The sequence below is a fragment of the Scyliorhinus canicula genome, unplaced genomic scaffold, assembly GCF_902713615.1.
Source record: "Scyliorhinus canicula unplaced genomic scaffold, sScyCan1.1, whole genome shotgun sequence".
NCBI classification, from domain to species: Eukaryota; Metazoa; Chordata; class Chondrichthyes; order Carcharhiniformes; family Scyliorhinidae; genus Scyliorhinus; species Scyliorhinus canicula.
The window spans coordinates 4,908,642-4,922,893 of record NW_024055498.1 but is presented as its reverse complement, the minus strand read 5'-3'; the positions used below and the strand labels follow the sequence as shown (position 1 = coordinate 4,922,893).

General features: G+C 46.2%; 2 long non-coding RNA genes across 2 annotated transcripts; both read left to right on the top strand.

Annotated features, from left to right (window-relative positions):
• Positions 1-1,467: 1,467 nt before the first annotated feature.
• Positions 1,468-2,189, top strand: LOC119960356. The gene is made up of 2 exons (XR_005459387.1): positions 1,468-1,530; positions 1,818-2,189. It is a non-coding gene; the product is annotated as an uncharacterized LOC119960356 (long non-coding RNA).
• A 2,197-nt stretch (positions 2,190-4,386) lies between these two features.
• LOC119960313 lies at positions 4,387-9,819 on the top strand. Its single transcript, XR_005459374.1, has 3 exons — positions 4,387-4,491; positions 5,415-5,521; positions 9,368-9,819. It is a non-coding gene; the product is annotated as an uncharacterized LOC119960313 (long non-coding RNA).
• The last annotated feature ends 4,433 nt before the right edge of the window (positions 9,820-14,252 follow it).

Sequence of the window (14,252 nt, the reverse complement as noted above, 5' to 3'; positions counted from 1 at the left end):
GTTTCGAAAGACATGCTTGTTAGGTGAATTGGACATTCTGAATCCTCCCTCTGTGTACCTGAATAGGTCCCCGAGTGTGGTTACGGGGATTTTCACAGTAACTTCATTGCAGTGTTAATATAAGTCTACTAGTGACAATAGTAAAGATTATTCTAAATGTATTAAATTCTGGAGTTTCATGGTGGCACAGTGGTTGTGTGCCTGTGTGCTGGGGACCCAGGTTCGATCCTGGCCCTGGGTCACAGTCTGTAAGGAGTTTGCACATTCTCCCATTTTCTGTGTGGGTTTCACCCCCACAACCCAAATATGTGCAGGTTAGGTGGTTTGGCAAAATTAAATTGCCGCCAAAGTGGTAAAAAATATAAAGTAATATATTTTTTAAATTCTGAAGGATCTAAATAGATTGGATAGGAAGGTCCTTTGGTTGAGGGATACATATAAAAGGGAGCAGAGATTTATGGAAGGACTAGGAGGGTGGTGAGGATCTGTGACATGCTGCCTGAAATGATGGCAGAAACCCCCATAACATTTTTAAAGTATTCAGATAGACAGTTGAATTGATGTAACTTAAAAAACTACAGACCACAATCTGCAAATTGAGTTTCGGCTGAATACCTACTTTGCAGCCACGATGAGATGAATGAAATGCAACAGGAACAACAAACTTTGATAAAATCCGGGATACTAACTCTCACTACTAACAAGGTCAGCAGTTTGCCCAGTTTAGCTGCCAAGTATGATAATGCGGTAATTTTAAAATTTACCTGCATACATAAGAGTACAACAGCAAATTATTTAACTTCCCCAATCGGTGATCGGTGTAATTAGTCTCAAATTTAACCCGGAATGGTCATTAACAGTTTCCCAGTCACTCTGATATCTGAAACCTTTGTCCTCAGACAGAACAGACAAACCATTTTACCTCCCAATGATATTCAGGTCCTGATGAATCGAATAATTCAGTCAGAGGATGACTTGATGTTTGGTTTGAAGTTCCCCTCAGTGAAGCCTCCTTTTTCTAAAGAAGGAGTTTCCAAAGGAATTTCACTCTCAGTCCAGGAGAGAAATTCACAAGATTCTCTCTTCAGGCTTCCGGTTCCTGGATGTCCGCGCATGCGCCCTGCTGCACATTTCCGCTGAGAACGATGGCGACCGCAGGCGCCCTGCTGTAAATCGCCCCCTAAACAAATGACAGCCTTTAACAGGGGCAGATCAGAGAGAAAAGCACCGATGCAGCCGCCACATTCGGGACAAACACCGAACTGTATCAAAATTGCCGGAACCAATTTATCACACGGAAGAACGCAATTGAATAATGGCGTGGAAGGGTACCCGTAATGCCAGGCGCGGATGAATACGCCCTATATTCGTGACAGGAGCCAGAAAGCGCAGGCGTCACAATGCCCCGCCCCCGGAAGTAGCCTCTCTGTGCGGAGCATGCGCGGTGCTGCTCCGGCCTGAGCGCAGCCGCAGTGAGAGTGAGTGCGGCTCCCGGAGGCTGAATGAGAGCCGCCGCGAGCGGGGACAATGGTGAGAACCCAAACCCCCCAATAAGACCCATTGGTTTTATTGTCAGTCTGCAGACAGGAGCTGGAGAACTGAACCCAGGCAGAGGAGAGGGAGGGAGAAAACTGGGAGTGGACGAAAGAAATGGTGCAGATGGGTTTGGATTTCAGCCCAGGGAGGAAGGAGAGTGTGTGGGACGGAGATTTACAGCTTTGGGGGAACGAGAGAGGGAAAAATGTTCCAGAGAAACTGAAATTGTTCAGAATTTCTATTCTAGACTGACTGATGGCTTTTGTAAACTCCTTTTACAGGATATTGGGTGGAGAATTGGCTGACAGAAAGCGGAAAACCAAACATCACATCAAAATCACTCAATTCATTAAGAGCTCAATATCTTCAGTCTTTAAATTTGGAAGAAGTGTTTGTTCTGTTTCAGCAGGGTGACTCCAAAAGCACCGAGACCCACCCCCAATGAGAGTTTTCAGTTCACTGACTGGAGAGAGTTTTAACCAGTTACACAGCCTCAAAAAAGTATCACAAGCGACTACAAGGTTTAGATTATACCCTATTGATGTTGTTAGTCATGTACAGGACTCAATAATGTTTACTCTGACAGTCTTAATCTGCTGATGAGGTTTATTATTCTGAATAAATGTGAAATAAATCAACTTTGTTTGAAACGATGTTGCAGATTTTTATCTTTCCCACCTGAATGTTGAACATCACCTGTCTGGAGCTCAGAAAGGACAATCTGGGGAAGTATCATACAGCAGGAACAGAACTTCAACCTGGACACAGTCTTTCAGGGTCACACTGAGAGGGACAAATGACACTTGGGTCTTTCTCATCTCTCTTCACTGACAGCAAAGTCCCCGTGTGGGTTAATCCTGAGGCGTGGAAGAAATGTGTCCCAATCTCTCTCTTCCATGGTTCATTCTGCTCTCTGTAGCTGGGAGCTGATAACCTGCTCCCTTATATTTTATATCATTCTTTCTGTTTTCCTTGTTTCCTCTATTACTCAGCTTTTATTCTCGCCACCTCACCTTTCTGTTTTTTTAAATCTCAGTCTTTTTTTCTCCTTTCATCTATATTTCTCTCCTATTCCTATTTAATTGAGGTGTTCAAAATCATGAAGTGTTTGATAGATTGAAGGAGGAAAAAGTGGGAGCGAAACAGTAAAGGTTGGAAAAACTCAGCAGTTCTGGCAGCATCGGTACCGAGAGAAACAGAGTTTACGTTTCGAATCCCTCTGACTCAGAGCAGGAGAAACTGATTTTGTCCCTCTGATATCAGGGAAGGCGAAAAGGAGATTTAATAGAGGTGTTTAAAATGAAGGATTTGTGATAGTGTCGATGGGGAGAAACTGTTTCCCAACAGCAGGAGGTTTTGTAACCAGAGGACACAGAGATTTAAGATATTTGGCACCAGAACCCAAGGGGGTGATGATGAGAATTGTTTTTACACAGTGATGTGATGTGATCTGGAATTGACACTGACAGGCTGCTGGAAGCAGATTTACAGTAACTTTCAAAGGGAGTTACACTTGTAGAGGGTAAATTGGCAGTGTTATGGTGAATCAGATGAATTCGACAGTTCACTCATAGAATCTCTGCAGTGCAAAAGGAGGCCATTCGGCCCATTGAGTTTGCACTATACCTAGGCCCAATCCCCCATCCTATCCCTGTAACCCCACCTAACCAACACATTTTTGGGCACGAAGGGGAGGTTGATCATGGCCAATCCATCTAAGCTGCAAATCTTTGAATGGTGGTAAGAAACCCATGCGGACACTGGGAGAAAGTGCAAACTCCACACAGTCACCCAAGGCCGGAATTGAACCAGGGTCCATGGTGCTGTGAGGTAGCAATGATGCCCTTTGTGACAGTCTGAATTTTCCTCTCCTGATGTTTTACCATTTGATCTTTTCAATCACAATGTGTCTCAAAGAGAAGATTGAAACTTTGGTTTTAGTTGTCAGATATATTTCCTGTATAAATCGAGAACCAGTAGAATGATTTCAGTTCCTCTACAGATACACCTCAGATACCAGAAATCTCTGGAGTTCCCCATGTCCTCATTGCTCTCATCTTGGATAGAACAGCACTGAATCAGGTGGAGTCAGTCACACGTGCCTCTGTCACGATGTTTCCATTCCTATTTTATCACACACCTCCCAGTGACACTGACTATAACACACAAACATCAAATTATCATTGCTGTCTTGCATCTTGCCCTCCTATTATTGTCAAATGATAACAGTGACGGATTACACACACCAGCATTGGAATAACAGGCATTCCCGTACCAGCCTCCCCGAACAGATGCCGGAATGTGGCGACTAGGGGCTTTTCACAGTAACTTCATTTGAAGCCTGCTTGTGACAATAAGCGATTTTCATTTCAGGCAGGTTATTGTCTAATAATAACTGACAGAATTATTATCTGGGACCCTGGATCTGGGAAGCAACAGTGTTACCCACTGTGCTACCATGCCGCCCTAGATTGGCCCAGATAGGGTGATATTTCATACGGTCGGTGCAGATTCAATGGGCCGAATGGCCTCCTCACTCACACACTGCAGTCTGACTTATTACTGGAAAGACACTGTGTTTGTTACTCTCAAAGTGAGTGAATCCTTTGCTGTTTCTCCTCTGGGCCCCATCTCCACTATTATTGTCTGATTGTCCCACTGAGACTCTCACTGTTATTATTGGACAATCAGCGAGTCAGCCTGAGCCTGTGGCCGCTCTCACCGTCACAATATCCGGATGATTGACGGCAGCTCCGGACCAATAGCAGGAGGAGGCAGAACTAGAACGAGTGAGGGCGGCTGGTCCTCCAACCAATCGGAGTGAATGAGGGGCGGGGCCAGGCTGTGATTGAGGCATGCGCAGTGTGGGTAATGGCGAAAGAGAACGACGTGTTTTTCAGATCGGAAATTGGTGACAGGCGATTAACAATATGGAGGGAGCAAGAGATCGCGGGGGTGGGCGGAAACGTTGTATAAAGCTTTTGTGAGCCGCAAACCGCGGAAAAAGTTTTCTGGGGCCCAGATTGTACCGAGCAGAACTGCAACTCCACATTCGGCTCGGGTTTACGGCCGCCATCTTTATTGGATGCTCATCAGGGCGCATGCGCGTTTCTCATCTTAGTCGGGGCGATGTTTCAATGAGTGGGAGGAGCTTGTTCCCCATTGTTCAGAATGGAGACAACTTGTCCATCAAACTGGATTAGCCTTTCAGTCCCAATGTCTTATTGATGATGCATAGCGGTGGCAGAGATGGAAAGAAAAGGAAGCCAATCCTGCTCTCCAGATATCATTGTCTGAGTGGGTTTCCTCTGGGTGCTCCGGTTTCCTCCCACAGTCCAAAGATGTGCAGGTTAGGTGGAGTAGCCATGCTAAATTGCCCTTAGTGTTTGAAAAGGTTTGGGTGGGGTTACTGGGTTGAGGGGATAGGTTGGAAGTGTGGCTTTAAATGGGGTGCTCTTTCCAAGGGCCGGTGCAGACTCGATGGGCTGAATGGCCTCCTTGTGCACTGTAAATTCAAGATTCATTGGACATCCTATCCCATGTGTCCAAAGCTCTGCGGCTCTGTTCAGTCACATTAAGACCCAGGGCAGAAACTCCCAACCCTGAGTGGACAACACCCTCAAATCGAGGGACTGCTGATGACAAGAGGGTCAGTGTGCAGCGGGGGGGCATGAGCGGCCATCCTGGACCAGGGAGCAGGAGGAGAGAATGTTGTGAATTTCTATCCTGGACTGACAGTGATTAATTTTGGAAACGCTTTTTACAGGGATTAGTCGGGGAGGATTTACACACAGCAAATTCAAACCAGGAGAAATATTTATCTTTCCTGAATTTCATTTCTGGACTGACAGTGATGCCTTTGTAAACTTCTTTCACAGGGGCTTAGAAAGGGATTCGCAGACAGGAAACTCACAACCAATCCTCACATCAAATTCTGACAGCACCATTCGGGTTATCAGGACCTGGAGATTATCGACCTTTGTGTGTAAGCATTGAGTTCAGATCATTATCACTCACTGTGTAAAACTCCCCTATAGATCTTGCTCACAATCATAAATCTGTGTCCCATAATCCTTTTATAATCTGCTCTTGAACAGCTTTTCTTTATCTTTTGCCGGGTTTGCTGTTGTTGTTTCCGGTGCCTGGGTCGCTGCCGGGTGGTCCGTTCGGTTTCATTCCCTTTTCCTGTATTTGTAGGGGATGAATGGGCTTGGACCTGTCCATTTAGGATCCAGTACGCAATTGAAGTTTGCTCCAAGAATCAACTGATGTGTATCCAGATCTGGGGTGGACCCCAATAATATTTTTTACAAAGGAACATCGTTAGTGAGGGGCAATGACCCACTGACCACCGTGTATCTCCCATTAGTGTCCGCAATGATCTTAGTGACCGAAAGAGGGACCTGTTTATCGATTAGAATTGCAACACCTCGGGCAGCATGGTGGTGCAGTGGTTAGCACTTCTGCGTCACAGCGCCAAGGTCCCAGGTTCGATCCCGGTCCTGGGTCACTACCTGTGTGGAGTTTTCACATTCTCCCCATGTTTGTCTGGGTTTCACCCCACAACCCAAAGATGTGCAGGGTAGGTGAATTGGCCACGCTAAATTGCCTCTTAATTTGAAAAAATGAATTGGGTACTCTAAATTTACAAAACAAAAGAATTACAGCACCTGAAAAAAAAAAATGAAAATCGCTTATTGTCACGAGTAGGCTTCAATGAAGTTACTGTGAAAAGCCCCTAGTCGTCACATTCCGGCGCCTGTCCGGGGAGGTTGGTACGGGAACACCTTGGCTGGTACGGGAACGGTACACCTTGAGCCCTTCGTCAAAGCCCGAGTGAAACACTTGGCTCACCCCTCCGCAGTCTGGTCTGATCTCTAAGCCGTGAGTGAGTCTCCTGCAAGAACACCACACCAGCATTTAGATTCTTTAGATGAGCGAAAACCCGCCCCCTCTTCACTGGTCCAACCAATCTGCTTATGCTCCAGGTGACCAGCTGAATCAGGCGTCTGTCCCCCCCTCCCCCCGTATCACAGAATCAGCCATGAGGGACTATCCAGTAAATGTTCAAAATGTACAGGTCAAGAGTCCACCCAAGATGGCCGCCACACACATACCCATACACTCACAGAGTAAGACACAAACAGTTCTTTAGTCATCAGGTAGCTAACCCGTCTCCCTCCCCAACCCCCATATATCTACATTGTGCTTCATAACGAAAATCTCCCTTCACCCCGAACAGAAAAACAGATTTCATCAGTAAATATCAAAACTATATAGAGGATATCACAACACCCATCCCACCCCACAAGAAACGTAGATCTTGTCCAATACAGATAACTGGACCCCAGTCCATGCTTTACAATGTTCGCCTCCTCCGGTGTCTCAAAATGGAAGTCTTTGGACTCGTATGTGAGCTGCAGCTTTGCCGGGTATACCACCCCGAATCAAACTCCTTTCTTACACAGAGCAGCCTGAACTTTATTAAAGGCCGCTCACCAGCTCGTTTCCCACATCTTGGTAAATCCTCACTCGGATAACTGAGTGAATCCCTTCCTACACTCAGAACAGGTGAATGGTCTGTAGCCGGTGTGACTGCGGTGATGAGTCCCCAGCTCACATGGGGACTTGAATCCTGCCCCACAGTCCCCACATGTCCATGGTTTCAGCATGCTGCTGGTGTCCTTGTCCCTCTTCAAATTTGACGATCAGTTTATGTCAGGCGTTACAGGGGCTAGTTTAGCACAGGGCTAAATCGCTGGCTTTTAAAGCAGACTAAGGCAGGCCAGCAGCACAGTTCAGTTCCTGTACCAGCCTCCCTGAACAGGCGTCGGAATGTGACTAGGGGCTTTCCACAGTAACTTCATTTGAAGCCTACTTGTGACAATAAGTAAATTCATTTTTCATTTCATGTCTTGTCCCCACAGTGGGCATGTGTACGGTCTCTCCCCGCTCTGAATGGTGTGATGTTTTTTCAGACTGTGTGACTGGTTAAAACTCTTTCCACAGTCAGTTCACTGGAACACTCTCACGCGAGTCGTGTGTGCATCAGGTTTTTTTTCAGTCACATAGATCTTGAAAATCATTTCCTACCGACAGAACAGACAAACATTTCTTCTTCCACATTCACAGGCCAATGATATTCAGGTCCTGATGAATGGAGTGACTCTGTTAAATCTTGACGTGAAGTTTGATTTGAGTTTCCATCTGTAAATCCTCCCCTTGTAATATCCTGTAAAAGGAGTTGATAAAAGTCATCACTCGGGGCAGGCACGGTGGCTCAGTGGTTAGCCGAGGACCCGGGTTTGATCCCGGTTCTGGGTCATTGTCCGTATGGAGTTTGCACATTCTCCCCATGTCTGTATGGGTGTCACCCTCACAATCCAAAAAGATGTGCATTGCAGGTGAATTGGCCTCGCTAAAATTACTCCTTAACTGGAAAAAAAGAATTGGTACTCTAAATTTATTTTTTTTGTAATTAAAACAAACAAAAGCCATCACTGTCAGTCCAGGATAGAAATTCTGAACAGACAATTCTAGTTTCTCTGGAACATTTTTCCCTCTCTTGTTCCACCAAAGCTGTCAATCCCCGTCCCACACACTCTCTCTCCTCCCTGGGCTGAAATCCAAACCCATCTCACCATTTCTTTCCTCCACTCCCAGTTTTCTCCCTCCCTCTCCTCTGCCTGGGTTCAGTTCTCCAGCTCCTGTCTGCAGACTGACAATAAAATCAATGGGTCTTATTGGGGGGATTTGGGGCCTCCAGCAGGTGTTTGTGAATCCGCCCCGCCCACCTGCCAGGGTTTCCTTCCTTGCCAGAGATCAGAGCCCTCATTGATGATTTGAGCCCAAACTGGAACCACATTAATTGGGAAATCAATATTTTCATGTAGGTTCGCGGCTCCACAAAGAGTTTCCAACTCCTCCCACCCATCTCCTTAACAGGTTCGTGCATTTATTTGTCTGACGAAAAGAATGGTCTCTGGTCGCACCATGGTTAGCACCGCTGCCTCACGGCGCCAAGGACTCGTGTTTGATCCCGGCCCTGGGTCACTGTCCATGTGGACATTCTCCCCTTGCCTGCGTGAGTAACAGCTCCACAACCCAAAGATGTGCAGGGTAGGTGGATTGGCCACACTAAATTGTACCTTAATTGGAAAAACTTAATTGGTTACTCAAAATTTATTTCAAAAAAATGGTCTCTTTCCTAATGTTCACAATTAAAGGGGTGGGTTCCCCAGGAGATGGCTGACATTTCAGGGGACATTAAATTAATAATGGACAGAGATATGTCTGGTGTTGTTATGTGGTACAGATGTATTATTTACCGTTCTGTAATAAGTAAATCAGTCATCAGGGATGTTCAAGACATATATTGACAGGTTTCTGGATATTGAAGATATCGAGGGATATGGGGATTGTGTGGGGGAAATGGTGCTGAGGAAGATCGGCCAAGGATCTGATTGAATGATTGAGCAGACTCGGTGGGCCGAATGGCCTACTCTTGATCCTATTCTAATCTCTGTGTCCTGGTCAGGAAGCAGTGAGCTGAGCTTGGATCTGTCAATCAACATGAATCAGCACCTTCAGGAGAATTGGGAGGGTGAATATTAGATACAGCAGAGTGAGAATGGAGGGAGATTGTGTGGGATGGAGATTTACAGCTTTTGGAGAACGAGAGAAAATTATATTCCATGGGAACTAGAATTGTCTGTTCCGAATTTTAATAATAATCATCTTGATTGTCACAAGTAGGCTTACATTGCAATGAAGTTACGGTGAATTTCTATCCTGTACTAACAATGATGACTTTTGTAAATTGTTTTTAAAGGATATTGGAAGAGGAGGAATGAGAGGCAGAAATCTCAAACATCACGTCTCGATGTGCCAAACTCACTCGCTTCCTTCTGATCTGAATATCATCGGCGAGGAGAAATGTTTGTCCAATCTGTCGACTTCGAAAGATTTTAAACATCAGTGTGACTGGAAAGGCACCGAGAGCCACACAACACACACCCGAGTGAGAGAGTTCCAGTGAACTGACTGTGGAAAGAGCTTCAACCAGTTACACAACCTGAAAAATCATCACACCACTCACAGTGAGGAGAGACAGTGCACATGTTCTGTGTGTAGACAAGGCTTCCACTGACTGGCCAACCTGGAGAAACACGAGGAGACCCAAAACATGGAGAAACCGTGGAAATGTGGAGACTGTGGGAAGGAATTCAGAGTCCCATCTGAGCTGGAGACTCATCGACGCAATCACACTGGGGAGAGGCCATTCACCTGCTTTCAGTGTGAGAAGGGATTCATTGATTTATCCAGCCTGCAGAAACATAAGCGAGTTCACACTGGGGAGAAGCCATTCACCTGCTCCCAGTGTGGGAAGGGATTTATTGATTCATCCACCCTGCTGAGACATCAGCGAATTCACACTGGGGAGAGGCTATTCACCTGCTCTGTGTGTGGGAAGAGATTCACACAGTTATCCAGCCTGCAGACACACCAGCGAGTTCACACTGGGGAATGGCAATTCACCTGCTCCATCTGTGGGAGCGGATTCACTCGGTTATCTAGTCTGCAGACACACCAGCGAGTTCACACTGGGGAAAAGCCATTCACCTGCTCTCAGTGTGGGAAGGGATTCACTTGGTTATCCAACCTGCGGAGCCATCAGCGAGTTCACACTGGGGAGAGGCCATTCACCTGCTTTCAGTGTGGGAAGGGATTCACTTGGTTATCCAGCCTACGGAACCATCAGCGAGTTCACATTGAAGAAATGTCATTTACCTGCTCTGAGTGGGGAGAGACTCAGTGATTTATCCATCTTGCGGAAACATCAGTGAGTTCACACTGGGAAAAAGCTATTCTCCTGCTCTCTCTGTGGGAATGGATTCACACAGTTATCTACTCTGCAGACACACCAGCGAGTTCACACTGGAGAGAGGCCATTCACCTGCTCTCAGTGTGAGAAGGGAATACGTAGAAAATAGGAGCAGGAAGATACCATTTGGCCCTTCGTGCCTTGTCTGCCATTCATTATGATCATGGTTTATCATCCAACTCCATAGCCTAATCCCGCTTTCCCCTCTACATCCTTTGATCCCCTTCGCCCTCAGTGCGATATCTAACTGCTTCTTGAAAACATACAATGTATTGGCCTCAACTATTTCCTGTGGTAACAAATTCCAGACTCACCACTCTCTGGATGAAGAAATTTCTCCTCATCTCTGTCCTAAATTGGGGCAGCGCGGTGACGCAGTGGGTTAGCCCTGCTGCCTCACGGCGCCGAGGTCCCAGGTTCGATCCGGCTCTATGTTATTGTCTGTGTAGAGTTTGCACATTCTTCCCGTGTTTGCATGGGTTTCACCCCCACAACCCGAAAAGATGTGCAGGGTAGGTGGATTGGCCACGCTAAATTGGACCCTCTTAATTGGAAAAAATTAATTGGGTATACTAAATTAAAAAACAAAAAATCTTTGTCCTAAATGGTCTACCCCGTATCCTCAGATTGTGACCTCTGGTTCTCTACACTCCCACCGTCGGGAGAATCTTTCCTGCATCTCCCCTGTCAAGTCCTGTTAGAATATTATAGGTTTCAATTAGATCCCCCCCCCCTCATTCTTCTGAACTCCAGCGAATACACACCTAACCTTCCTCAGATTCAGAGACCAAAACTGCACACAATATTCTCGCCAAGACCCTGTATAATTGCAGCAAGATATCCCCGCTTCTGTACTTGGATCCGCTTGCAATGAAGGTGAATGGCTCACTCAACTTGTGCAAATCACACTGAAGGATCTCTGCAACTTCCTCACAGCTCACCCTTCCACGCAACTTGTGTCATCTGCAAATTTGGAGATATTGCATTTTGTTCCCTCATCTAAATGGTTAGCACTGCGGTCTGACGGAGCTGAGGACCAGTGTTCAATCCTGGCCCCAGGTTACTGTCCATGTGGAGACACGTTCTCCAAGTGTCTGTGTGGGTGTCACCCCATAACTCAAAGATGTTCACCTCTATTTAGGTGTTTTAGTAAGCTCAGAGAAGGGGGCAAAAGAGGGGGAGGTGTGGCGCTGCTAGTCAAGGACAGTATTACGGTGGCGGATAGGATGCTAGATGGGGACTCTTCTTCCGAGGTAGTATGGGCTGAGGTTAGAAACAGGAAAGGAGAGGTCACCCTGTTGGGAGTTTTCTATAGGCCACCTAATAGTTCTAGGGATGTAGAGGAAAGGATGGCGAAGATGATTCTGGAAAAGAGCGAAAGTAACAGGGTAGTTGTTATGGGAGACTTTAACTTTCCAAATATTGACTGGAAAAGATATAGTTCGAGTACATTAGATGGGTCGTTCTTTGTACAATGTGTGCAGGAGGGTTTCCTGACACAATATGTTGACAGGCCAACAAGAGGCGAGGGCACATTGGATTTGGTTTTGGGTAATGAACCAGGCCAGGTGTTAGATCTGGAGGTAGGTGAGCACTTTGGAAACAGTGACCACAATTCGGTGACCTTTACGTTAGTGATGGAAAGGGATAAGTATACCCCGCAGGGCAAGAGTTATAGCTGGGGGAAGGGCAATTATGATGCCATTAGACATGACTTAGGATGTGTAGGTTGGAGAAGTAGGCTGCAAGGGTGGGGCACACTGGATATGTGGAGCTTGTTCAAGGAACAGCTATTGCATGTTCTTGATAAGTACGTACCAGTCAGGCAGGGAGGAAGGGGTCGAGCGAGGGAACCGTGGTTTACCAAAGAAGTGGAATCTCTTGTTAAGAGGAAGAAGGAGGCCTATGTGAAGATGAGGCGTGAAGTTTCAGTTGGGGCGCTTGATAGTTACAAGGAAGCGAGGAAGGATCTAAAGAGAGAGCTAAGACGAGCAAGGAGGGGACATGAGAAGTCTTTGGCAGGTAGGATCAAGGAAAACCCAAAAGCTTTCTATAGGTATGTCAGGAATAAAAGAATGACTAGGGTAAGAGTAGGGCCAGTCAAGGACAGTGGTGGGAAGTTGTGTGTGGAGGCTGAGGAGATAAGCGAGATACTAAATTAATACTTTTCGTCAGTATTCACTCAGGAAAAAGATAATGTTGTGGAGGAGAATGCTGAGACCCAGGCTATTAGAATAGATGGCATTGAGGTGCGTAGGGAAGAAGTGTTGGCAATTCTGGACAAGGTGAAAATAGATAAGTCCCCGGGGCCGGATGGGATTTATCCTAGGATTCTCTGGGAAGCCAGGGAAGAGATTGCTGAGCCTTTGGCTTTGATTTTTATGTCATCATTGGCTACAGGAATAGTGCCAGAGGACTGGAGGATAGCAAATGTGGTCCCTTTGTTCAAGAAGGGGAGTAGAGATAACCCCGGTAACTTTAGGCCGGTGAGCCTCACGTCTGTTGTGGGTAAAGTCTTGGAGAGGATTATAAAAGATACGATTTATAATCATCTAGATAGGAATAATATGATTAGGGATAGTCAGCATGGTTTTGTGAAGGGTAGGTCATGCCTCACAAACCTTATCGAGTTCTTTGAGAAGGTGACTGAACAGGTAGACGAGGGTAGAGCAGTTGATGTGGTGTATATGGATTTCAGTAAAGCGTTTGATAAGGTTCCCCACGGTCGTCTATTGCAGAAAATATGGAGGCTGGGGATTGAGGGTGATTTAGAGATGTGGATCAGAAATTGGCTAGTTGAAAGAAGACAGAGGGTGGTGGTTGATGGCAAATGTTCAGAATGGAGTTCAGTTACGAGTGGCGTACCACAAGGATCTGTTCTGGGACCGTTGCTGTTTGTCATTTTTATAAATGACCTAGAGGAGGGCTCAGAAGGTTGGGTGAGTAAATTTGCAGACAACACTAAAGTCGGTGGAGTTGTAGACAGTGTGGAAGGATGTTGCAGGTTACAGAGGGACATAGATAAGCTGCAGAGCTGGGTTGAGAGGTGGCAAATGGAGTTTAATGCAGAGAAGTGTGAGGTGATTCACTTTGGAAAGAATAACAGGAATGCGGAATATTTGGCTAATGGTAAAATTCTTAGCAGTGTGGATGAGCAGAGGGATCTCGGTGTCCATGTACATAGATCCCTGAAAGTTGCCACCCAGGTTGATAGGGTTGTGAAGAAGGCCTATGGTGTGTTGGCCTTTATTGGTAGAGGGATTGAGTTCGGAGCCATGAGGTCATGTTGCAGCTGTACAAAACTCTGGTACGGCTGCATTTGGAGTATTGCGTACAGTTCTGGTCGCCTCATTGTAGGAAGGACGTGGAAGCTTTGGAACGGGTGCAGAGGAGATTTACCAGGATGTTGCCTGGTATGGAGGGAAAATCTTATGAGGAAAGGCTGATGGACTTGAGGTTGTTTTCGTTAGAGAGAAGAAGGTTAAGAGGTGACTTAATAGAGGCATACAAAATGATCAGAGGGTTAGGGTGGACAGTGAGAGCCTTCTCCCGCGGATGGAGGTGGCTAGCACGAGGGGACATAGCCTTAAATTGAGGGGTAATAGATATTGGACAGACGTCAGAGGTAGGTTTTTTACGCAAAGAGTGGTGAGGCCGTGGAATGCCCTACCTGCAACAGTAGTGAACTCGCCAACATTGAGGGCATTTAAAAGTTTATTGGATAAGCATATGGATGATAATGGCATAGTGTAGGTTAGATGGCCTTTAGTTTTTGACTTCCCATGTCGGTGCAACATCGTGGGCCGAAGGGCCTGTACTGCGCTGTATCGTT